Raw genomic sequence first — 25,830 nt, forward strand, 5'->3', positions numbered from 1 at the left:
CAATCTAACTGAGTTTGCAAGACACAAATGCACAATACAGTAAAACAAGACAATGTTTAATCTAATGACAAAGGACTGGCGCAGATAATAAGAATTTATGGGAGTTCAGAGATTTTGATGACAGTAAGGGAAGACTTCACAAAGCAGTCACCTCTTTAAGCTGCACCTTGATGCGTCAGTTGGATTTGCATGCAGCCTACCCAAGAGTCTCACATGATCTAAGAATGAATAAACAAGCTCCTCAGAGTAGCATGTAGTACAAGGAAAAGGACACAAGCTTTGCAGTCAAATAGATCTAAGATAAAACATTCATGTATCTGTGTGATTTGGGGTAGTAATGTAGCTTCTTTGAGCCTTAGTTACTTTTGTTATATGATATAAAAAAATAATAAGAGGTCTTATTTCACCTTATTTTGAGAACTAAAGGAAATAATATATGTAAAATCAGGTTAAGTATGTATGTATGCAATGTTAGTTTCCTCACTAAATCTTCAATAAGAAAAATTTTCTAGACAACAATATGTATGAGGATAGAGACCTTCTCTCTCTCTCATTTCTTCTTTTCTCTAGGATGTAGCATAATCCCTAGATTGTACAGGGGCCTGTAAACATGTGGTAAAAGCCTGAAAAAATTGAAAATGGATTTGGCTATCATGAGCAGATCTATTTGTACTGCAGAGTTCATACTGGAAAGAACTGAAAGAAAATATTATAAATTAAAGTAGGAAGCTGATCCTGATCTTTGGATCATAGTTTTATCATTTAGGCAGTGAAGCATCATTGAAAGCTCTTAAGCAGAGGAGTGATGTGATGAGGTAGTACATTACAAATATTATTCTGGTGTCCAGATTATGGGGATAAATGAGGAAGACTTAGACCACTAGAGTAGAAGGAGAGAAAGAGGTAAATGCGAGGCCTTATAAAGGAAGATTCCCAGGACCTAATGACTGAATGAAAAGAGAGATGAAAGGAAGAGAGAAAAGAGGAAGGAAGATATGTGAGGACTCTTAGAAACCAGAGGAAGGTAATAGCACTTTCAAAAAAACCAATCGGGCATGCAAGATGGGGTGACCAACCATCTGGTTTGCCTAGGTCTGGGGAGCTTCCCAGAACAGGCAACTTCAGTGCTAAAACTAATAAAAGTCCCAGGTAAATTGGGACAAGTTGATCATCCATTTCATTTTACTGAGATGCTGTCAAATTGCTGACTTGCCAAAATAAAACATTTTAAAAATTGGGAAAAGTAGGCATAGAAAGAGGATGAATGTAGGAAAAGAAGAAAGAAATAAAATTTATCTGTACAGAGCTATGTGGTAAAATTGTCATGAGATATTCACTGATGTTCATTGTAGTTGTTTGTGTGTCTTATAAGAAATCTGTGAAATTTTCAGAACTTCCTTTGCCTCTTAACTTTCCACAGAATAGTTCCTATAAGTAGGAACTATTCTACAAATATCTTACCATAAGCCAGCCATTGTAAGGACGAAAAAAATGATTAATGCACATTTACTGCCTTCCAAAATAATCAGGGCACTTATGGTATGAGTAGACTAATGCATGGCTCATTACACTGGACAATACACTCTCTACCTACCTGTGAATGAAAAGGGAATGAGCAGTCAGATTCTCCACTCTGCTAAAGACTTCCATTTGATCACCTACATTCATTCAGTCAATCATTTAATCATTTGATTAATACTTATTGAGAATTAGGAGTGACAGAAAGAATGTTTTATGTACTAATCACAATACCAGTTTCTAGAGCAAGATTTCTCAGCCTTAGCACTGTTGATACTTTAAGTTGAATACTGGGTTTCTCCTGGAATTGCAGGAAATATCAAAAAACTTGTCTTTGCAGAAGGACAGAAATCCGTTCTTGGCATTTACATCATAAAATAATGGATAGCTTCCTCAGAATGCCATCATTGGGCTCAATAAATCACTCCCAACTATTATTCAATATGTAAGTCCCTGGCAGACAGTCTTGTTGGTTCACTTGTATCCTTAAGCAATTGACATGGGATCTGGCTGGCCAACCTTGGATAGCAGTCTTACACCTAAGCTAAGCTGAAAGAGGCTAGAGGCGATGCCACCCAAACCATAAGTTGTGAGAGGGAAAGAATGATGTCCTAAGAAAGAATGCTAAGTAAGATAAAACATCCTGTGTCCGCTATAGTAGTTTACAAATCTTTGCATTTGTTATCACATTTGATTCCCCTATTCATTCAATGGTATAGGTAGAGCAGATGTTGTAAGTATCTTAATTTTCTAAACAAGGCAATAGGAAAGAATGATTTGTCCAGGCTTACACAGTAAGTGACAGAACCAAAATCTGAAGCTGGGTCTTCTGTTCGCAAATGTTATGCTCTCTCTGTTTTTCCCATGTTCCCCTTGAGAATTTTTATCCAACTCAGGGTTTTGGAATCCACATTGTAGAAGTGGAAGATAAATAAAAGAAATTCCCCAATAAAAAGAAAACTGGGTAGTTGGATAAATTGTAAAGGACCCACGTCCCTCAAACAAATTAAAAAATATTTCAAAGAAGCGATGTGATTGGATGTTAAAAGATAAGAAATGTCAGAGAGTAAAGGTAATGGATTTGGAAAGTGTCTGTGTGAAAGATGTTATATGTCTAAGACTCTTCTCCTCAAGTAATGGGACAAGGAGCTGAATCAGACAGAAAAAAAAAAGTTGGATCCAGAATTAATGACAATAGATACAGTATCATAAATTCTAAAGAAAAGAAAAGCAAGAAACCACTCTAGTAAGAATTTCTTAAACACGCAATGCACAGGAAATGCTTAAAGTTGGTGAAAAATATGAGTAATGTAAATCATCATTTCATGCTGATGGGCACAGAGTTGCTGCTAAAGGAGGTGGAGAATAAGTTACGACTATAGATATTTTTGGAAAATGGAGAAATCAAGCCTATAGAATGAGATACAAGTTAAAATTTTTTAAAGATGAACTCATGAATTAAGACTGAAGAGATAAAAAAGAAGTGAAAATAGAGGGGATAGTGAGCCACCAGTTTTTGTGAGTAATGTGAAACTAACACTTGTAGCATAATGGTGGCTTAGTTTAGAGCAAAGGGCAAAAGTTATTTCTTTTGTGTGCAATTCTGATTTCTAACCTTTCGACCACTGAGTGTGGGGCTTTCTTTATTTAGTACTGTTCCTTGTCAGTGAACAATCTGCTCAGACCCATTCTAGATTTCATGCTGATCCTTATTAGCTTTTCATTTCCCTGAGAGTTTCTCTCTGACATGAACAATACTTTCCAGTTACAAACAGTTCTGCCATGTAAAATATCATGAAGGGCAATAGCGCTTATTTGTACTTTTTCCCCCCACATTTTATTGAAAAAGCTGCTGGTGTTATTTCAGATCTTTCTCCAGCATGCTAAAAAATTGTAATTCCACTATATGATAAGTTGATTTGTCTCCAGTTTTTCCATTTCTTGATCATCTTGCCGTAAAACTTGATCCAGTCACTGTTGTCTTCCCATGAAATTAAATGCAAGTGTATTTATATCCTGGGTATCAAATGGCGTGTTACACTGAATATGCTATATCGAGAATGATGACGCACTCATCACAGGACCAGAGATTTGAGGATTTCAAATTCTATAACCAAAGCTCATCTAATTTTGCAACCCCATCCCCCCAACCCAGGGACAGGTCACTATATAATTATAGAAGCTATTGCACTAAGGCCCCACTGCATATCCTTAGTTGCAGTGCAGGTAGGACATAAAGATGACACAGAACTTGTAATGGATGAGTGGGAGAATATTCTGTTCCCTGAATCCATAAAGCACATTTCTGAATTCAAGCCTATATCATCTGCCCTTAAATGCATAATAGCTTCTTCAGTTTCCAATTGTCACTGCATTTCTGTACTTAAAAAAGCTATTGAGATATTTGGGGTATGAAAGGTGCTATATAAAACCAAATTTAATTCTGTACGATTCCAGTAATTTGCCTCATAAATACTTCTTGAAGTGGTGAAATATTTTCAGTTATAGAAATAAAACTTATGTATTCATGACCTACGAATTATTTCATCTTCTTGGAAGTCAAAGGACTCTTCTAGTGTTTATGCTACTGAAATAAATCTGCTATAGGTATTTTTACAAAAGTTATTAGCACAGGTGACATTTTTGGTACTAGCACTATTATCTGCTGTGTATTCCTTGCAATTATTTTTTACACACTTTTCTTAGTTGTTTTAAGTGAATAGGCTCCAACTTTCTGTCATTAATAACTAGTTTCATTTCTCTGAAACTGCATAATTTGTAGATGGTAAGGAGTGTTAACGTGACCTTATGGACAAGAAAAAGGCATGGGGGGGGGCGGGAATGTCAGTCAAGATAAGCTTCAAAATCACTTAGTGAAGAATATATTATGAACCCTATTGGGCTTTGAGTTAGGAACATGGATTTAATGACTACTCAAGTCCACGTTTCCCCCAGTGAATCATGTCTGCACTAAATGTCTTCTCTTATTCTGAATATGTCTAGAAACGACCCTTTGGTCTTGCTCTCATGAAAACCCCAGCCAAATCAGGAACATTCAATGAGAAATTTCAACATTTTAGTTATCAAAGGCAGAAATTATTTACAAGCCTTGTAGCAATATAGATTTTATTTTAACAAGAAAGCTTATTAAAGTAAAACAATTAAGACATTTGTGGAATTTTGTATAGTGAAATCATCAAGGATTATCTTTGCAACTCTGCACTAGGAGAATATAATGGTACGAGAATGTCCATTAAGTATCCAAGTAGATACTTAAAAGACTAAAATAAAATAATATATGTATGTGAGTGTGTGTATGTGTATTAGGAGTGGTTTACAAATTGGCACAATTTAACAGTTATCAGGAAAGAGTTTTTTCCCCATAGTAAAATTACAGCTGTTTCAGTGTAACATGAAAGACTGCCTCATGATGTTTCGGTGGAATTTATTCATTCAATTCAGCTGATAATTTTCAGGCCCTACTGATGCTGGGGGATAGTGTGTGGGTGTAAAAATATATAAGATATGGACCTGAAAGAATTCAGTCTAATGAAGATTACATGTTCAAAAATAAAATCACACTTGGGACTCATTTTTTTTTCCAGAATTACGTACTAGAATATAGGATAGGATTGTTGAATATTTTGAATGGCCATAATCAATTTTAAAATATATTTTCAAAGGAACTTTAAATACTTGGTTGTATAAACCTAATAGTGTACTTTTCACACAGTCTCTTCAAGAACAAAGGCAGAGTTCTGGACATTTCTATGTGCATAGTATTGGCCTCAAGATCAATAGACAGGCTGTAGATTGAGTAAATATTGCACCTACTATGGAATCAGTAGAGTTTATTGGGTGCCTCTTGGTTCTACTGGTTCTTTCCTGGAATCATTTCTTTCACTGTAGAATAAAGAAAAGATAAAAGATACTCAGAGTTTTGTTAGAACAGTCCTAGAACGGTTTAAGAACTTCAGCTGTTTAGAGCTCCTATCTTGAACAAGTATATCTGACCTATCTAAGGGAGCTCTGAAGTACTCAGGTTGGAAGAAGCACCTTCCAAGTGCCCAACTGGTGTAATTGATTAGAAATGAAAGGTTATTCCTGGCCTGGAGGAGAGGAGGTAAGAATTAGACTGCTCTTTTAATTCCAATACACTAGAGGTTAGACTGGATCAAAGATTAAAAAAAAAAAAAAATTGAAGACCATGAGGAGGTCACTTTCTTTTAAACATATTTTTCAGTGCTATAAACATTACATAGTCATTAAAGATGATCTGGAAAGCGTAGAAACATATACAAGTCACCCATATTTTCAACACCCAAAGATAACCATTATTGACACTAAATCAACTCTTAGTGTTATATGCTAATAGTCCCTTTTGAGAAAATGTTTGTCATATTTTAGTTATGTACAGCATTTACTATTTAAATGATACATCACATCCTACCATAATATGCTACAGATTTTTCTCTGCATTGAACTAATAGCAGAAAGATATCTTGATGGTAAAAAATTATATTGTATATAAAATTCTAATAAGTTTCTAATTTTTTTTAATTATATTTCAGGCTTACATTAACCAATAGAAATAAAAATAAAAAAGATAGTCTAGAGTGAGATGACCATATTCAACAGTGTGCTTCCAGATTTGGAGTTCTGAGACGTGGGTTTGAGTCCTGAGTCCCTTTAATGATTGTCTAGTACCGAGCACATCAATGAATCTCCCTGAGCCTCAGTTCTACAAACTATAAAATGAGGTTAGAGGAATAAAGCTTGCCTTAAAACATATGAGAATTAAGGGTTATAATGTACATGGCATTGTGTTATAAGCCTTAAGTTGCTGCTTAAGTGATGCTGGCACATAATTTAGTAAGTTGAACTTAAAATTTACCTCTTAAATTCAATAACTAAAATTGAATCATACTTCTATTTACCTGTCATTGTATGTTGGTTCATAGAATCTAACTTAAAATCAGTACTACCAACAAAGTCTGTCTTCTAAGTTTAAGATTCAGAGGTGATTTTGACGCTCAGATTTGAAGATCAGTAAGGTGACTCTTCTATCTCAATAACAGCCTTAAATGCAGTTTTATTTTTCCCATGAAAATGATTGTCAAAAATTTGCAAAACTTTTAATGTAGGTACCATGGAATATAGTTTTAGTTAATGTAAATAGCATCAAACCAATTTATGTTAGTAATTTCTAATCAGGCTAGCTTATATTGTGAAACAATACAATTTCCATTAAGACTTAATTACATTAAGTCTTTCTCATATCTCTCCCAGCCTTGATATTGCAATAGTCAGTATGAATTCTGCTATGATCAGGGTTAGAGTTAAGGGGAGCCAATGACTGTATGAAGTATGTAACATCTACATCTCATGGATAGTGTGGCTTATGACATGATGCCTCCAGGTGAATCGTAACAGACTAGGTATAAGAGCATTATGCCTTCAGACTATTCCTGACAGTCTCATGGTGCTCTTTGATAACTCAAATAAATTTCACAAAGACATAGCATCAAAACATATTATAAACCTCTTGAAAGGAAAAAAAAATGAAAAGTAATGAGATTTTTATCCTATGCCCTTTTATTGTACAGTTGTCACAGAAATTGAAGATTTCAGAAAGCTCTTTGTGATGTAACTTACAATGTTCACTATGGTACAGTTGGAGCCAATTGTATAAATTACATCTAAGTTGGAGAGCACCTTAACCTTCTTTGTGTTTTTGTCAGACTGTGTTTGTTGTAAGCCTGCCCTGCATCCATTGGGAGACCTTGCCCTACCACCTGCTTTCAGAGTTTTCTACTTCTAGAATGTTACATCATCTTCTCTAATCTCTCTCAGCCTCTTCTTACCAAGGACTTCTCTTATCTGGCAGGGTGCAAAAAATAATGGCTTTTTTTCTCAGCAGGCACTATAAGACATCTCTTTCTTCTAAACTCTGTTAAGCCTCACTTCTATCCTTTCAATACTTCTTTCAACACTGACTAAAGGTATCAAATACTAACATTTCTAAATAACCTTTCAATGACCAGTAAACAAGGCCAGGTAGACAAAAGAAAAACGTTTACACTGTTCTCAAGGGTCATATTGTTCTTTCCCACAGGGTTCTTGTTCAGACCCAGGAAAGTATCAAAAAATGCAAGTTTGTTGTAGAATTTTCTTTTCCAGTCCCCATGAAAATATATGCCTTTATTCTTTATTTTTAATCACTTTATGGTAGGAGACATAATTTCTGCGATCAAATTTTGTTGATATTTTTGAAGTATTTTGAAAAGGAAAAAAACTTACAGAAAATAATGGTTTACTCATTTACGTGTTCAATAAATATATACCAACACTTTGTTAGGCCCATCCTAGGCAGTATGAACACAAAAATGAATAAGACATTAGTCTCTGCCTAAAGCTTCATAGTTTCTTAGGGAGAAAAATATTTAAACAGGGAAATAAGTTTATGTTTTGTTCAAACATTTTAGGAGCACATATGGTAGAATTAGGAAGCACATATGTGTTTAGGAAGATCGGGGAAGGCCTTTCAAAGGTGTATGAACCAAGATTGAAAGGAGTCAGAATTGGGCTGGCAGAAAAAAATGGGAGTACTCATTCTAAATGCAGAAGGACACCACCTCCTGGCTGTTCTGGGAACTGCAAGTAATGCCTGGTGATTTTAGGAAAGGCAGCAACCACGTTATCCATGGCCTCCTTTGCTGGACCAAGGGGCTTGAATTTTATCCTAAGGCATTGGAATGTTTTGACCCAGGAAGTGATCGACATCAATGTACATTTATAAAGATACTTCTGGTGACAGGGAAGAAGCTAGATTATGTAGTGATGGAGCAGATCCTGCAGGGATATTAGTCAACAGAATGGTCTCCACGGAGTCACATATAGTGAATGAAGAGGTTGTGGTATAGAAATACTGAGTATGAAATACGCATACTCATAAAGTCAGTAAAATGTAATTATTTTTATTTTCTATGATCTTCAAGTCTTTTGAGTATTCATTTATATTCAAAATTGAAAAAGGTCATATTTTAAATACATGAAGTTAAACAATTAATTACCGACTGAAACACTAGGATTAAATTAATTTGATGGATAAAAAGGTAGAACATATGTTATATAGCCTGATTTTTTAAATCATACCCTTGGGACAAAATTTCTAAATGGAATTTGGAAATAAGATGCTGATTAAATAGATCCTTCTATTTGAGACTTCATAAAACTCGGACACACAGTGTATTTTACTATGATGAGTGAGTAAAAAATAAACAAACAAACAAATAAATAAATAAAAATGAATAAATGAATGAAGATAATATTAAAAAGTGACAATGTCTATTCAATAATATGACACAACACATAATAAAAAGTGAAAAGGCAAACTATGGTTTTGGAGAAGATATTTGTAATATATATATCAACAAAGTGCTCCTATCTCAAACACAGTTTTTAAAAATCTTATAAACAATAAGATTAAGACTGACTATACAATAAGAAAATGGATTAAAAAAATGTGAATAGTACTTCACGGAGAACACATCCAAATAGTCAATAAATGTATCAAAAGGTACTTAATGTCATTAGTCATCAGGCAATAAAAATTAAAACCACAGGTCTATAGCCATGCCACCCTGAATACGTTCAATCCCATCTGATCTCAGAAGCTAAGCAGGGTCGGGCCTGGTTAGTACTTGGATGGGAGACCACCTAGGAAGACCAGGTGCTGTAGGCGTCAAAAAAAAAAAAAATTAAAACCACAATTTGAAACCTCTCCAGACCCATCAGAATGACTAAAATGAAAAAGACAAAAAGTGCAATGATTGCGTGGGATCGAACAAACAGGACTCTTAAACACTTGGGTGAGAGTGTAAACTGACACAGCCATTTGGGAAAACTGTTAGACATTATTAAGTTAATCTGGACATATTCCTACCCTATGACATAGCAATTCCACTCCTAGTTGTACTTATAGAAATGAGTGCACATGTTCACCAAAAGTTATATACAAGAATGTGCAGACTATTGTTATCCATAATAGCTCAAATCTAGAAAGAACCTAAATGTCTAGCAACAGAATAGATAAGCAAGTTCTGTATTAGATTTATACAATGGAATCTTATACAGAAATGAAAACGAATTACAGTTATACACAATATCATGAATGAATTTTGAAAACATAATGTTGAGTGAAAATAAACCAAACATAAAAGAGTATATAGTGTCTGATGTTATTTATTTAAAGTTGAAACATTGCCACAATTAGCAGCCAGTATAGCGATTATTCTTAAGAATTGGGATAGTTACCAGAAAGGGGACACAATGGCCACAGGGGTCCTTTTTTTTCCCCAGCTTTATTGAAAAACAATAGACAACTAGTTGCTCATATATACATTGTAGAATTCAATGAGTTTTTTTTTTTTTCAATTATAGTTGGCATACAATAATGTATTAGTTTCAGTTTTACAGCATAGTGGTTAAAGATCTATATAACTCAAAAGTGGTCACCACACCATATCTAGTACCCCTTGTCCTCCTTACATATTTTTTACAACATCGTTGACTATTTTCCTTATGCTACATTTTATATCTCCATGACTATTTTGTATCTATCCATTTGTACCTCTTAATCCCATTGCCCTTTTTCACCATCACCCCCACCTCCACCCCTGGAGGGGTGCTTTTTGATCTGAATGCTGGTTGCATGGATATATTTTCTTTGTGAAAATTCGTCAAGTTATAGGATTAATTTTTATGCATATTTCTGTTCTATTTCAATTAAAAGTTTACATTAAAAAGAAAAATAAAATAAAGTAATATGAGTAACTAGTTTCTATTATGAATGTACAACAGCCTAATATTGTCATCTTTAATTAAAATCTAAACATGTCGACTAAATCCGTAGTCCCTTAAATTGGTCATAGGGATATAATCCATGTAAAACATGTCAATTTTGAATTATTTCTCCTTCTCAATAGTATTGTGTACAATTCTTAAAAATCAGTCTTGTCACAAATAATTCATCTTCTCAAAATAATGAGCACATTGCAGAGGATTGCCTCCTGATTTTATGAAACAATTTGCTACTTGATGACATTTAAGAAAATACAGCTTTTTCCTCCTCAGAACAACACAAAACCTCCCCAGCCTTTTTTTTTTTTTTTTTCCCTGAGATGGTTGTCTCAGAACAAACTAAACAGAAATCTATTTGGTACACAACTGATTTGAAATGCCTTATATTTCCTCTTCCTCACGGTTTTCTGTGAAATGATTTCCAATGAGTTCATCTCAAATGAGGCAGCTTGACTTCTAGTAAGAAGGAAAATATCTTCTAATGTGGTCATAGATGCTCTAAAGGCCACATAAAGTCCTTAATACTTATAGCTCTTTACAGCAATAGGATTTAAATTTTATATCCTGAGTTGTTTGGATGACTTTAAAAACAATAGTAGTGTTCATTTTAGTGCTATTTGACAATTCCTTACAAAAGGATAATCTAGTAAGCAATGTAAAAATATAATGGAGAATTTGAAAATAAAGATATGATATATTCTCTTTTTCTTCCTTTTTCTTTCTAATTCTTAGAACAGAAAGCTAAGAAATTTAGTGACAGAGGTTTTATACCACAGAATCACATTGCAGAGAGCATTTAATAAATGTCCTTGGGAATATCCAGTAGGTCATATAACTATGACTATAACATTAGACCTGACCATTAGACTTCTCCCATGCAGATTTCCATCAGAGAGCCAATTGCTTGCTAAAACATAAGAATAAGCATTTTGAGGCTTTCTGTTTTTATTTAAAGCCATGTAGATTTCCTAAGTCTTATTCTCCCAGTATCATAAATCAAATTCTTCTCATGTCTACAGTTAAGATTGAAGTTTTTTACTTTGAGAACTATACTGAAGTCAGAATGCTCAGGAATCAGTGTGTCAATCTCCAAGAAGATCACTTACCTTATTCAGTCATTATTTCTAATTCATTTTTTATAGTTCATCAACCTTCTCTTCTATAGCCATAAATCCTCAGCTAACTTCAAGTGCAACAATATTTAGAGATATTTATTTCTAGGGCTCCATAGAGAATTCCAAATTTCTCTTATTACATTGTCCCATTATCTATAATCTTTGCTTTAAGATAGTTTTCATAGCCTCAGTTAGTTTAAAAAAATGCATTGAAGCTCTGTCTTAACCTTGAGTTTGTATTTCCTCCTTGATTTATCATATTTTCTGAGAAAGCAAGGTTTAAGCTTTTCCTCATGATAAGTCATTAACCTCAACTAGAATTTAAATGGGCAACTTGTAACATCAAGCTTGGACACCCCAAAAGAAGATTATTAGTATTACTTCTGTCATTTCCAATTTTGTTTGGAAGCCAAGAGTATTTGTGGGAGTCATTTTGACTGTACATTAGATTTGCTCATTGTGCATGTACATGTTTATGTGTTATTATGTAGCTCTCACCTAAAAATGTAAATTCCATGATGACAGAGATTATGCCCATTTATATGCTTGAGCTGTGATAACTCATGCCTAGAACAGTGCTTGACACATAGTAGCTACTCAAAATATATCATTTGAGTCTGTGAATATTATTGTGTCAGGATTTTTGTGGCTTTTCAGACCAAAAAAAAAAATGCCTTATATTGTAGTTTGTACAGGATGTCATTTGAATACTTACTGCTTTTTGATGGAAATATATTACCCTCTAAACCAGGAATTGGCAAACTTTTTATGAAGGGCCAGATAGTGAATAGTTTTGTCTTTGTGGGTCTTATGGTCTCTCTCACAAATACTCAGCTCTACTGCAAGGACTTAACTCTGCAATAGTAGCACAAAAGAAGTTACAGACAACATGTAAATGAATAAACAGACAACATGTAAATGAATAAATAGGCAGCCAGGCTACCCACCTCCTATTTTTATATGGCCTTTCAGCTAAAAACGGATTTTAGATTTTTAAATGTTTTTTTAAAAATTAAAAGTCCCATGACACTTGAAAATTACATAAGATTAAATTTTTAGTGTTCAGAAATAAAATTTTATTGGAACTTAATCACGCCCATTGGTTTTGTATTGTTCATGAATGCATTTGTGCTCTAATAGCAGAGTTGAGTAGTTGTAACTATTAAATAGACTTTTAAACCTTTAAAAAAGAGTACTGGAAATAATAGTTAATTTGTCCTTATGTTCTCTGATTATAATAATTTCCATATCTTCAAGACATATAAAATGTTCGAAACTTTAGGTTTTAGAGCTGGGCTTCCTATAATTAACACAGTAATGATACTAAGAGAAAGAGTAAGACATTACTCCACACCTGCTGGTGAGACTCTGTAAATATAGAACACAATTCTTAGTTACTGATAATTATTGATTCAAGAACTAAATACATAAATGATGTCCACAGGTGATGTTAAAGAGTCACAGAAATCAGTAGGGCTGGGTTTCTCATCTCTCTATTAATTTACAACAACAAATTTTTACTACAAAAACTAAAATTAACTTCTAATCTTTATCTACTAATACAGTTAAAGGTGCTAACGAAAAATCTAGAAAATCTGTACATCAGTTAATCAAGAGTTGGCTATGGATAGGCATCTTCTATAAACTGTAAACATCAAATGAACATTACTTAAATCCATTATAAAAAAATTAAGCTAATGTATGTTTTTCATAAATTATTAAAAAAACCGTTAGCATTAAGTGAAATATTACAAAATATTTAACAAAAATATAAGAATGTGATCTTTTTCCAATTAGAATGTGAACTTTACAAGAACAGGCACTGCATAATTTGATGAAAAATTAACGAATGATGCTGACAATGCCACTTATTCATTAATTCATGTATCCAATCAACAAATATGTATTGATGGCTATTCTGTACTAGGTAGGTGCTGTGGGGCACAAAGATGTATGAGAAACTGCCCCTCAGAAACACTTTTTTGGGGGAGATAACATATAACTAGTAAAAGTGGAACTAATGAAAAGTTTTAATATAAATTCAAGATACAGGACATTCCAAGGAAATAACAGCTGGGACAGTTGTGGGGAGGAATGGATCATTGAAATCTAGAGTAGTCAGTGAAGGCTTCCTGGTAGAGGAGAGACTTACAAAGGAATTTCAAGGGTAAATAAACACTCGGTAAATATTGATGCGTAAATAAAATGTCTAAGATTTGCATAGCTGAAAAGAAAGAAGGACACAAGTAAGTAAAATTGTCAGCTTTCTGAACCCTGTTCCTAGATCCACACACCAGAATTTTCAAGATAAACATGTATCCACTCAGTGGCAGAAGTCATTGATTCTAACCCTCCTTTACCTGCCATCTGAGCTTTTGAGTGTCCACATATCAGACTAACCTGAACACTGCAGGAGGCTGAATAGAGGTGGGGAAAGGAACATAGGATTTCCCTGTTGAAGACCCTTTAATATCCAGAATGATTGTCTACAATAATCCTCAACTGTTTCTGACAACTTGTTTCTATCAAAACAAGGTCCAGTAGATGATTTCTAGTGTTGTCTCAGAACTATCCCAAATTTTTGTCTGAAGCTTTTCCAGCTATGACTAATTTCCATTACCCTTGCCTACTGCTCCTACAGTTTTAAAAGGTTGCTAGGATTGTGCCACGTGAGGTTGAAATGTCTAATTATTTAATAACAGCAAATTTTTCCGTGTTGCTTATTGAAAATAAAGAAACAAATAATATCCATTTTTAAGTAATTTTAAACTATTTCAAGTATTTTCAAATCCTTCATATTTGAATGTTCATGTAACATGTGGAGTTACTATTTGCTAATGCATTTTAATAGGGGCAATATTTTATTCGAGGTAAATCATGGAAATGTGTTTCTTAACATGGTAAATGAACACCTATTGTTTTTGTGATTCAGTTTCTTTTATATGATGTAATCATCAGCAATTTTTTTAAAATATTAACTTAAAAATGACATGTACCTATGTGAGTTACCATTTAATGTATTTACCAAATATCAACCCTGTGCTAAGCATGGAGAATATTCAGTGTTAGATCATTTAGATTTTCATCTTTAAGGACCAAAAAGTACGAAAGATAAGGGCAGAATAAAAGACTCTTTTTTTGTAATTTTGCAGGGGTTTCCCTCATCTGATTGGATTGTCTTTTTTGTAAATGCTTGTTGAAGACCCTTTAATATCCAGAATGATTGTCTACAATAATCCATATGGTGTTCTTGGTGACATAGGAACACCTGTAACCATTATCTTTTGACATATTTGACAAAAACACCGAGCTTTTGCTTACATAGAAGTATCCAATGATAGATAATACAGATTCCCATCAGTAAAGAAGCAAAAAATCTAGTAAAGGTGATAACATGTATTCAGACAACTATGATATAGAGCAGAATGGAACTGCTTAAAAACTGATGATTACTAAATATAAAATCCTATTGCTAGAGGATTGTCTAGAGGACTCTGAATTCTCTGACCTCTGCTCATCTCCCCAGCTTCACTTAAAGCACTCTTGCTCATCATTGTTCACCAAGTTCTTTTGATGCCCAGGGTCAGAACTGGCACAGTGTAATTTCTATCTCATGTCATTGGCTAAAGCAAGTCTCCTGGCTGAACCAAAGTCAGGAAGCAGAGAACATAATACCTATAGTGGGAGGCCTTGAAAAGTACATGGCAAAGGGCACGAATACAAGGAGGGTTAAAGGAATGAGGCCGAAAACACAACCTACCACACCAGGTTATATGCGAATTTATATGATTTTGTGTTTTTCTAATTCCTGACTCTTTTCTGTACCCAGCCACACAGACTTCAAAATAGTTGGTATCCTCACTTTACTGTTGATTATTACATGTCTTCCAAGAAATGTATTCATTTGTAATGACCTAGAGAGCTTTGTAATGACCTGAATTTCTGCACATAGCTAACTTTTAACTAACTGCTTTATCCCATTTCAAAATACAGGTGCCCAATATGTTTCCATGATTCTGATCTTATGGAAGCATTAATATTCAAAACCTTACTAAACTGCTCACCTGCATCAGCTAAACTAATTGAAGCTGTAGAACCAATCAAAAATAGACACAACAGGACTTTATTCTTTCAACTCTATAAATATGACATTTCTAATTTTCTTGACAGAAATAAAGACCTAACACAGTGCCTCTCAAACTTCAGTGTGCATTTGAATCACCCGGGGCTCTTGATAAAATGCACATTCTGATTCAGTACGCTGGGGTGAGGCCTAATGTTCTATATTTCTAGTAAGCTCTAGCTGATGTTAATGTTATTGGTGCTCAAACCACTCTGAAATGGCAAGGGTCTATTGGATTTAGTGGTATCTTTTTCTGAATAAAGTATCCATGGGTTTGTAATAACTGCATTTAAAATAATGAAAAATGAACTTGACATGTGGATTATTGTAGGATTTTTTTTTTTCATATATCAGAGACCAGCTCTACTTTTGTGTGCTGAAAAAGAATAGAAATTATAATTTGGAAACAACTCTGTAATCAAAATAAAGTCATATGAATCAAATAGCAACTACTTTATTACTCTACCACAGGCTCTTGTTGTTGGCAAGGAATGCAGAATTACATCTGGACAACTAAATTAGATCAATGTGCATGAGAATTTACTGATAATTCAGTATTTCTCACTTCATAGTAAACCATCAATTGTCGTGTTCATGAACTGACAAATGTATTGATTTACTTGGAGAATAAGGTGCAATGCATTTTGGATGAAGACACTTATACACTCAAAAATATTTAGTGCTTACTAGGACATGACATGGTGGTAGGTACTATAGGTAAAACAATGATGGATGACACATAACACCTATTCTCCATAGGCTTACAAACCAGGGAACAGAAATTGATAATCGAATAACAATAAAACATTGCAGGAAGCACTAATTTCCTTAAGAAATGAACAGAAGTGCTAAAGAATTCTATAGAAGGAAAAAATAAGAATCTCTCAGCCAGAGTCTTGTTCAGGACTTTTAATGAACTATGGTAAGGTATGCAAATGGCATCAGTGTTAGGTGGAAGTACTCAGTATATTTTAAAATTTATTGAAGGAAATATAATATGGTAAAATTTCATTCAAACCCTAGAAACAAAACCAATAAATTATACTCAGACTTTAACTTTTACTCCTATCTGAACATTTTTCATTTGGCTTTCTCTGCGTTTACTCCTATAAAATGAGTTGATCTTCTAATACATAGGGCCCTACTTAGAACTGATTAAAGCCCTGTACAGCAGTTCTTCTAAAAATCATTGTTTAGTTCAATGTCATTTCATTATAACATTGATAAGAAAAAAAAAAAATGAATTCCTGGCCGGGGCCACTGTCTGTGTGAAGTCTGCATGTTCTTCCCATGTCTGCATGAGTTTTTTCCAGGTACTGCTGTTTCCTCCTACATCCCAAAAATGTGCACCCTAGGTAAATTAGAATGTCTAAAATATCCCAGTCAGAGTGATTTTGCGGGTAGATTTGAGTGCACCCTGTGATGGAAGGGCATCCTGTGCTGGGTTGATTCCCGCCTTGCACCGTGAGCTGCTGTGACAGATTCCAGCCAACCAAGACCCTGAACTGAAGTAAACAGACTGGGAAAGAATTCTCTGGCTAGTTTTTATTAATCTTTCTTAAATGTATATATATAGTTCACATTTATTTCAATGTATAATATTAGAAGTGTTTTGAGGTCATTATTTAGAAGTTCAGTGTTGTTTTCTTGACCAAAAATATGCCATAGTAACTTAACTCCTGTTTATATCAATTAGCCTATGGCAAAATTGTTTTCCTTATACATCATTTGGTTAAAATCTCAGTTCCAAGAACTTGATGACATTAAGTGGAGACTTACTGTATAGTGCTTGAAAGACATGATTAATTGGAGTAGTTAAGAGAAGAATAAGAACAGTGATAGAAAATAGAATCAGGAGTAAAGATTTTAAAAATTCGGATATGGGGATTTGTTCACTCGGAAAAGGCTATAGGGAAACTTTGATTTTAGTGAGAATTTTAGACTAAGGAGAGTGAACATCTATTTGCTGGTCAGGGCAGGACAAAAAGAAATAAACTCCAGCCAAACACATAAGTAAGTACCTCTCCTGCCTCCTGCAGCCTGCTCTTCCCGTGAGCGCCCAAGAACAGGCAAGTTTCCACTGCTCTGTCACTGGCCAGGGACACTTGCCAATCTTTCAGATCAGCATATTCAGGTTCTGGCCATCATAGCACCAAATGGGGCCAGGTGCTCTCTCAAGAGTTCCTGGCCCCATTTCACTTGCGATAGTCTGTGCGAGATGGCTAGGTTCCTTTGACAGCCAGAATTATGAGCTTGGATTGAGACCAATTCATCACAGCATCCTAATCCAGGGCCATCTTTTGTCTGGTGCTCCAAAACAGTACAAAATACTATTGTGCCTAGATACTTTTTCAACCTAAAACAAAAAAAAAAAACAAAAACAAAAACAAACAAACAAACAAAAACAAGAAAACAACAAGAAAAAACCCTTTTTTTGTTGCCCTGGAATTGGTTCTTTGTCCTGGGATGAGAAGGCAATTATGTTTGCTTAGAGAGTTTATTCAGCACACACATACACACACACACACACACACACACACACACACACAAAGTGTTAGGATTCATCAGATTTGAAGTATCATTATAAACTGATAGAAATGCTTCACAATAAGGAAATATTCTAGGAGTTTGGGTAAAAGTACAGATACATATTTTACAAGAAGCTGGTCCTAGTACCGCTGCATAAATTCTTGGTGCATAACCCCAGATATCAGAACACCTGTTATTTTGCTATTTGTACACCACCAACCTCAGCAATCTTTGACTAAGAGCTCATAAAGAATATTTATGCATCCTCAAATCTATCCAAACAGTTTACATGCATTGATCTTATTGCTATCGAAACTCTCAACGAGCATTATAATTTGGTAGGTTGCTGGTCTGAACCACAAATTGGCAGCTATTGCTAATAGCAATAGATGTAAGAGCCATGTCCATCAGGGCATGCAGCTCTTGTGAGAAAGTCTCTCCAGACGAAAAGTATTGCTATTAATGAGAATTTTTAAGAAGCATCTGAAAGGCAGTGCTGCTTTAAGAACATGTTCACTATACTTCTTCCTCCTTTGACTTAAAGAAAATCATACTTCTTTTTCTTGATGCCTGACCTGGAGAGCTCTCTTTGCCTGAAATTTATCATGAGCACTAAAGATACTTCAAACAAATTTATTGCACAGGGAAGTTTTGGGGAAGTGTTGAGCAACTGATAAAACATATGTCTCACTTGGACTATTCTTGTGGACTACTAATTTGTCTCCCCAGCTTCCCACATTGCCTCATCTTCATCTACTCTACCACAAATAGCCTGAGTGATATATTTAAAATTTGTCAGTTTTTTGCTCAAAATCATCTAATAATAGCTTTCTGTTCCACTAAAAATAAAGCCCAAAGTCCCTGCCATGGCCTGTGTGATATTGTCCCTGGTTCTATAACCTCCTCTCTCACAATCACTCTCTCACTGGACTCTTCTACTGTATTCCAGCCATTCTTATTTTATTTCTGTTTTTAAAAACACCAGAACATGCTCCTGCCTTGGGGTCTTAGTACTAACTGGTCCCTCTGCTTCATATAATTTTCTCTCAAATATTTTTTATGGCTCATGTTGTTACTCTATTTAAATCTCTAGTCAGAAGTCTCCAAATTCCTGACTATACATAAAAAAGCACTCAGCTCTTTTTATTTACTTTCTATTCCCTTATCCTATTTTATCTTCTTAACACTTATTATCTACAACCTGAGAATTGATAGATTGATTAATTTTTCTCCTTTGTCCTACCCAGATATTAGGGTCTTGATAGGAAGAAACTTGTCTGTTTACTGCTGTATCCCTAGTGCATAAGTAGTACCTGGATAATAGTAGATGTTAATAAATTTCTGTTGGACGAATGGATGGATATATAATTGTACAAATGAGTGAATGAGTGAGAGAAAAAAAAATTGATCTTTTCTTCAGGTAAAATATTTCTAATATAGAAGTGTGGAATTTCTATAGATCTTTTCTTTTCCGAGTATAAATCAAAATGATTAATTCTTCTTTTAGGGCTACAAAGTACCCTTTTGCCCCCAAATTATTTCTGATATCAGATAACATAAACAGAATCCTAGATAAATTTAGTTAGGTAAAAAGAATGCCTGATTACATTTTGACTTGACGATGACTTTAAAAAATTCAAAAGACAAGAGAGTTTTCTAATCAGACAAGCTAACTATAAAACTAGTTTTAGAGCTGACATTTTATAGCCACAGTATGAAATATTAGAAACAATGAGGAGGCCTGATCATGAATGCTCTTCAGAAAGGCCCTGCATAGACATCTTTCATCTCTTCTTCTATTATTGTATGTTTAACTAGGAAAATTGGAAGCTCAATACCATTTTTTACTTTTCCAAACTGTACTTTTTTGTGTATTTTAATATTAAATAAACTGAATTCGTGATTTAAAGCTACATCATATTTTCAGATGCTTTTTTTTTTTTTTTTGCTTTCAAATCAGTATTTGTAAGTTTTGAACACCTCTAAATAATGCCAGGGAATATGTATTTATTGCCTGAACACAAAAAATAATTGCTCTTATCTTTATTCATATGTGGAGAGTCACAGCTATAAAAAAGCTATAAGACACACCGCTTCTTAAAATTTAGTAATATGTATGAATTATACACTTTCTGTATTACCAAGCTGAAATTTAAGTGTTTTATAAGCAACTATGTGCTATATGGACTTTGGCACATCTGGATAATCTAAGAGTTTTAGAGTGAAAATACAGTATGACTGCTTTATCTTCAAAAAGATTCAATTTTGTTTTTGAAAAATCTAAAACACAAACTTTAATTTTAATTAAAAATAAGGGAAAAAAGGCACATTATATCTTCCAATTACTTATTGAGCTCCAAGACAAAAGAATAGAGAGTTGCAGAGAAAGGGTGCATTAGGGTAAATCCCTAGGAGGAGGAGGCAGGTCAGGAAAGGAGCTGAGGTTTATAGGAGACCAAAGAGCAAATAGCAGAGAGAAAAAGTAACTTCTAAGCAGGAGTCAGGAGCTGCCACGGCCAAAGTTTGCCAGAAGGTGCCAAAAAACTAACGTTCAGAGATGAGTTGCCAATGTGGTTTAAAAAGACATTGTTTCCTTTGATACTTCAGTACCAAACCATGAACGGTGGCCCTGCAATGGTAGGTAGGTGGGACTTGGCACTTGTGTGATATTTTCTTGGCGTTTGCTTTACCCGCCCTACCAGGCAATTAGCATTCTGAGAAGAGAGACCAGAGTTGGCCAAGGGCCTTCAACATACAGTAGGCACTCAACATACTTTGTTGAATATTAAATCTAAATTATCCTCGCTCCCATCCCCAACAGTGAATCTTTCATAAATTTAGCCTAGTTAACCCTCAAGATGTATTTTCATTTAAAACAAAATACATCTCTTAAATATTTCTCTTACAGAATGACTTTGAACTGAAAGCAAATACAAAGTTTCCATCTGAAAACTATTTGGGGAAAGTTTTAAGCATCACAAAGCAGTGGTTTTTAAAATGGAAGGGCCTTCTCAACCATTCCATAGTATGTCATCCCTACCGTGGAGTTATAATTGCCGCTTTTTGTCTGGCTGCAGAATAATGAGGTATGGATAGGTCTAGGACTGGCTAGAGAGCTCCCAAGATGAAAACAAAATGGTATGCACTGTACAGTGGATCTAACAGATGGAGAAAGGCTCCAATGGATGGCTCTCTGTTCAAACTGCTTCAGAGGCCACTGGCTCTGGGTGATTTGGTTCAGGCTATTAACAGAAAGAAGTTTTACTCAGCCAGTTTTTCATCAGTAAGGATTTTATTGGGCGATCCGTTGAGCATTTGAATTAAAAATGAAATGCAATTTATACTTTGCTTAATCTCACAGGCTTTTTTGTGTTTTAATTTTACCTTAAAAATAATAAAAACGTCTTTGGTACAGTGTATTGTATATTCCTGACTTGCGAAATATTTCATTTAAATACTGGGTAGTAGAAATAGATTGTTCACTGATAATAGCATGGCTGTGCTTACCAGTATCAGCAGTTCTATTCAATGTAGTTTATGGAAAAAAAATTCTAAAATTACCCAGATATTACCTCTTAATCATAGAACCAAAAAATTATGTTTTTATCATGCCAAGGTTTCTCCTTATTTCATACTGGTTTGTTTGTGAAAGAGAAGTCTTAAAGAAGCTCTATTTATCACCTAAGCTATAAGCGATAAAGATTTTTTAAAGTACCTTTCCTTTTTATTTGAGAAACTCTAAAGGTAGTTTCATTTGTTTGTTTTTAATGGAAGCTCTTACTCTAATGTTTTTTAACCTTTGTATTTTTTACTTGTCTCTGAGAGGCAGCACAGTAAACTGGTTAAGAGCAAAGATCTTAAAACCACATGGACTCGGTTAAACAAATCTCCAGCACTATATGTATCAGTTTTCCCATCTATAAAATGGGAAAAATAATATAGGCTGTTGTGAGGAGTAAATCAACTTGTATATGCAAAGTTTTCAGAGTAATATGTAAACATTGTAGGTCTCTGTGAGAATCAGTTATTCTTATTATTCTGTTCTAAGTCCCAGAGGTCCCCAAACATCTAAATTATTTCTTCTCTTTTAGCTATGTATTTCACCGATAGCACATTGATGTTCTATCCCCAGCATTTGAAATTATTAAGGCTTATACTCAGTGCCCAAGCACTATAACTGTTTTATAGATTAAAAAAAAAAAAAAAAGACAAGTCATTTTTTGTGTGTGTGAGGCTTTGGTATGAACAATGTTGCTACACGTGTGCTTTTTAAGATGGGGCTTAACACAGATTGCCTTTACAGCAGGTGTGAAAACCTCCAGCCCACAGGCTAAACATGCACCTCAGTTTAATGTCATCACGCCAAAAGGGCAAGCACCAAGAGCTGGCATTACCATTCATATTTTCAGCTGTCAAAATACAAGAGGACCTTAGCATTATCCTATAAACACATATGCTGGAGCTCTTCCCCTCCCCGCCCATAATTATAATTCTTGGTCTTTCTTTGCCTTTTTTATAAGTGTCTATGTGTGCCTCTGAAGCATTGGTATGTATGAGGAGTGTATGTGTATGTATATGTTGTCAGTCTGTGTGTTTTTATGTATGGTTACATAGTTCCCTTTAAGCACATCTCTCATTATTATTTTTCCTACTCTGTTGAATATTCTTTTCATATGGCTAATACTATATTGAAGTGCAGCATTATCTCTCCATGTCATTGTCTCGGTTTATCACTTAAAATTCTGGAATATTGGAATGGGGTATTGACTTATTTTACAGTTGACACAATTCTTTAATATAGAACCCAAATTTATATTTTATTGCTTACCAAATTTATTGAACACAACTCATTTATTCAACAAACACTTAAACTTACTATATGTCAGGAATTGGAAATAGAGTTAGTTTTTATCATTCTCATTTTTAAAGGTGCATGAAATACTATGCATCTCTATTAACTAAAACATAGCTAGTAATTTAAATATCTTTTAACCTATTGATTTATTTTCCTTGGTCAATTCTTTATAGAAAAAGTAAAGGCTTTTCTCTCTGACTCTAAACACAAAATAAGAAATTCTTGGTGAAAGCATATATGAGATTAAACATATATTTACAAAAAAGACTAAGCTATGTTAAAATAAATGCAAAACCATGACAGGAATGAACTTAACTAACTAACCTTAACATCAAAGGATTTTCTTTTTTGGAACAAAGGAAAAATGAGGACTGTCCATCCTATTGGCATGACTTGGGATGCTTACAGAGTTTGCTTTCTCTCACACAGGCAAAGCAGATTGTAGTCTGGGCCATACAGGGGGATTCTATGTCTACAAGAAAGAAAATCTCTGAGTCTGGACTCGGATAAATAAATACCCAACTACTTGCACATATCTCCATGCCTTTGAAGACTCAAAGCTGGACATACATACTGATGCAGACATTTTTTGGTGAACTTATAAGATAAACACCAGTTATTCAAGCAATGAACTTAAATAGGCCAAGAGGAGAGGGGGTAAGAAACAGTACAAACTAAGGGATAGATGAAGAACTTCAACATGGCTCTGTATAGGCTTCCTGTTTCTCATTGGCATTTCTTTGATATGTGATTTTCAAAGCAGGTGCTATTCTTATTGCAATCACATTGTCACACTCCATTATGAGGAAGCAATTAAGCCCATAATAAGTTAAGAGGTGATGTTTTGTTTTGTTTTTTTTTTAATTTCACACAATCGTTGATTTGTTAGCTTTTGAAAACAGATAGGAAATTTTCAATTACACCCTGCAAAATACCTTTTTTCATTTTGAGTGTTTGAAAAGCAAATGTATCTTGGATCCAGTGCTTTTGTGTTTACAAATCTGGATATGATTTAGTAAGCTTTAAAGAGATAGCAAACGCATAGTAAGGAAATCAGATTTACATAATTTTCTGCTTGCTTACAGAACACAGCAGTTGAGATTATCTTTTACATTTGGGAAGACTGTTTTAATATGATAAGATGAAATACCACCTACAGTACACTTGATCGTGCTAGTTTGACTTCTTAAAATAAATTACGAGCTGATTTGTCATAGCGACTTTTAACATAAATTGCTATTATAATCTAAAGAAGCAATTCTAAAGGAGACTGCTTTTTCACCTCATCTACATAAAAAGATTGAGGTTATTTCTACATTTATTCTTTGCTCTGTGCAATTTATTTGCTTTAACTTTACATAGCAGGAACAACAAAAACCCATGCTTTGTTCATCCCGTCTATTCTTCCGTTCATGCATGGTAAGTAGCAAATAGTAGCTTAAATGGAGAAATTGCACAAGTGAAAAAAAGTATGTCAGCTTTACTTTTTGTATATTAAAAAAAAATGTTTTCTAGGAGAGAGTGTGTGTACCTTTTTCCCCACTGGAAACACAATTAGATTGCAACCTTGGGGAAATAAGATGAGGCAAGGGGTTTACTCTTTTATCTTCTACACATTTTGTTTATTCACTTGTTTGTTTACTGACTTTATTTATATATTCTTGCAACTTCAATGCTTACTGTAAATAATGAGTTGTTATAGTCCAAACATCTTTTAGCTGTAGGAGTTCGATTGCTAGAAAAAGAGGAGACTGCTCTAAACCAAAGGACTCCAGAGGCAGACGCACTTAGCAATCATAAGCTTCTGAGGACTGTTTGATGTTTTTTGTCCTGATTTTTGCTTTATGATTTGCTAGCATCATGCTTGACTAAGCTTTCCATCACTACCTCTAAATTCTATTTGTCCAAATTTGCTATGGTGCCTATTTTCCGTATCATCTGTGTTCATTATTTGACCACAAAGGAGTTAGAAAATGAGCACCATTTTGTGCTTACTAGGATTAGTTATTCATTGATAAGTGTTTAGCTGCAGACATTTTACATTTAAAAAGTGTGTGAGAAGTACACACACAGCTTCTGGTCAAGCTTTCTTGCAGTATTCTGGATAGAGATTACATAGATGTACATATTATCTCATTCAGGGCTCAGTGTGGAATTGGAGTAATCTTAGATTTATAAGTGGCTCATGATTATTTCCTTTCAACTCAGTGGAACAATAGTACTGACCTCCTGGAGTCTCTGATTGGAGCCTTTGTTTTTATTGTTTGCAAAGCTGAGGGAAGGTTTGTAGAAAACACAGAGAACAGATATAGCGTAGGATTACAGAATGTCTTCTAAACAAAAGCTTAAATTAAAGATAGACAAATAAGTTCAAAGGGAGATTTATTTGAAGTTATAAGAGAAATTCTTCCTTGCCAAATATTGCTGTTTTATGTGCCCCGCCTCCAAGACCTCAAAATAGTCCCCGCCCACTGCAAAACAGCCTTTTTGTAACTAAGAGAACTTTTTATATGTGCCATTTGTTTGATGCTCAATCATTCCATCTTGATGAGTCTTTTGGTTTGCCATTTCTAACTTTTGTCTCTTTAACCTTTGCATTGCTTTCAACAGTGTATGTGATGTGTCCCAGTATGAAAGGAGATCGTTGATTGCATTAATTTTCTATTTCTGTGAAACAATTATCAGGACTGTAGTGGGTTAAAACAACACAAATTTGTTAGCTCACAGTTCTGTAGGTCTGAAATGCAATATGGCTCAACTGGGTTCTCAATTTCTGGTCTTGGAGGCTGAAATCAAGGCATTTACAGGTTCTGGGGAAGAATACACAT

General features: G+C 34.4%; 1 protein-coding gene and 1 pseudogene across 2 annotated transcripts in view; both read left to right on the forward strand.

The window, feature by feature from the left end:
- The window catches only part of NEGR1 (neuronal growth regulator 1), an 800,836-nt gene that overhangs the window by 755,340 nt on the left and 19,666 nt on the right, over nucleotides 1-25,830 (forward strand). The gene's annotated exons all lie outside the window — the stretch shown is intronic.
- LOC111743510 lies at nucleotides 9,144-9,262 on the forward strand (annotated as a pseudogene).

This window comes from Pteropus vampyrus, unplaced genomic scaffold (genome assembly GCF_000151845.1).
Source record: "Pteropus vampyrus isolate Shadow unplaced genomic scaffold, Pvam_2.0 Scaffold115, whole genome shotgun sequence".
Classification (NCBI taxonomy): Eukaryota; Metazoa; Chordata; class Mammalia; order Chiroptera; family Pteropodidae; genus Pteropus; species Pteropus vampyrus.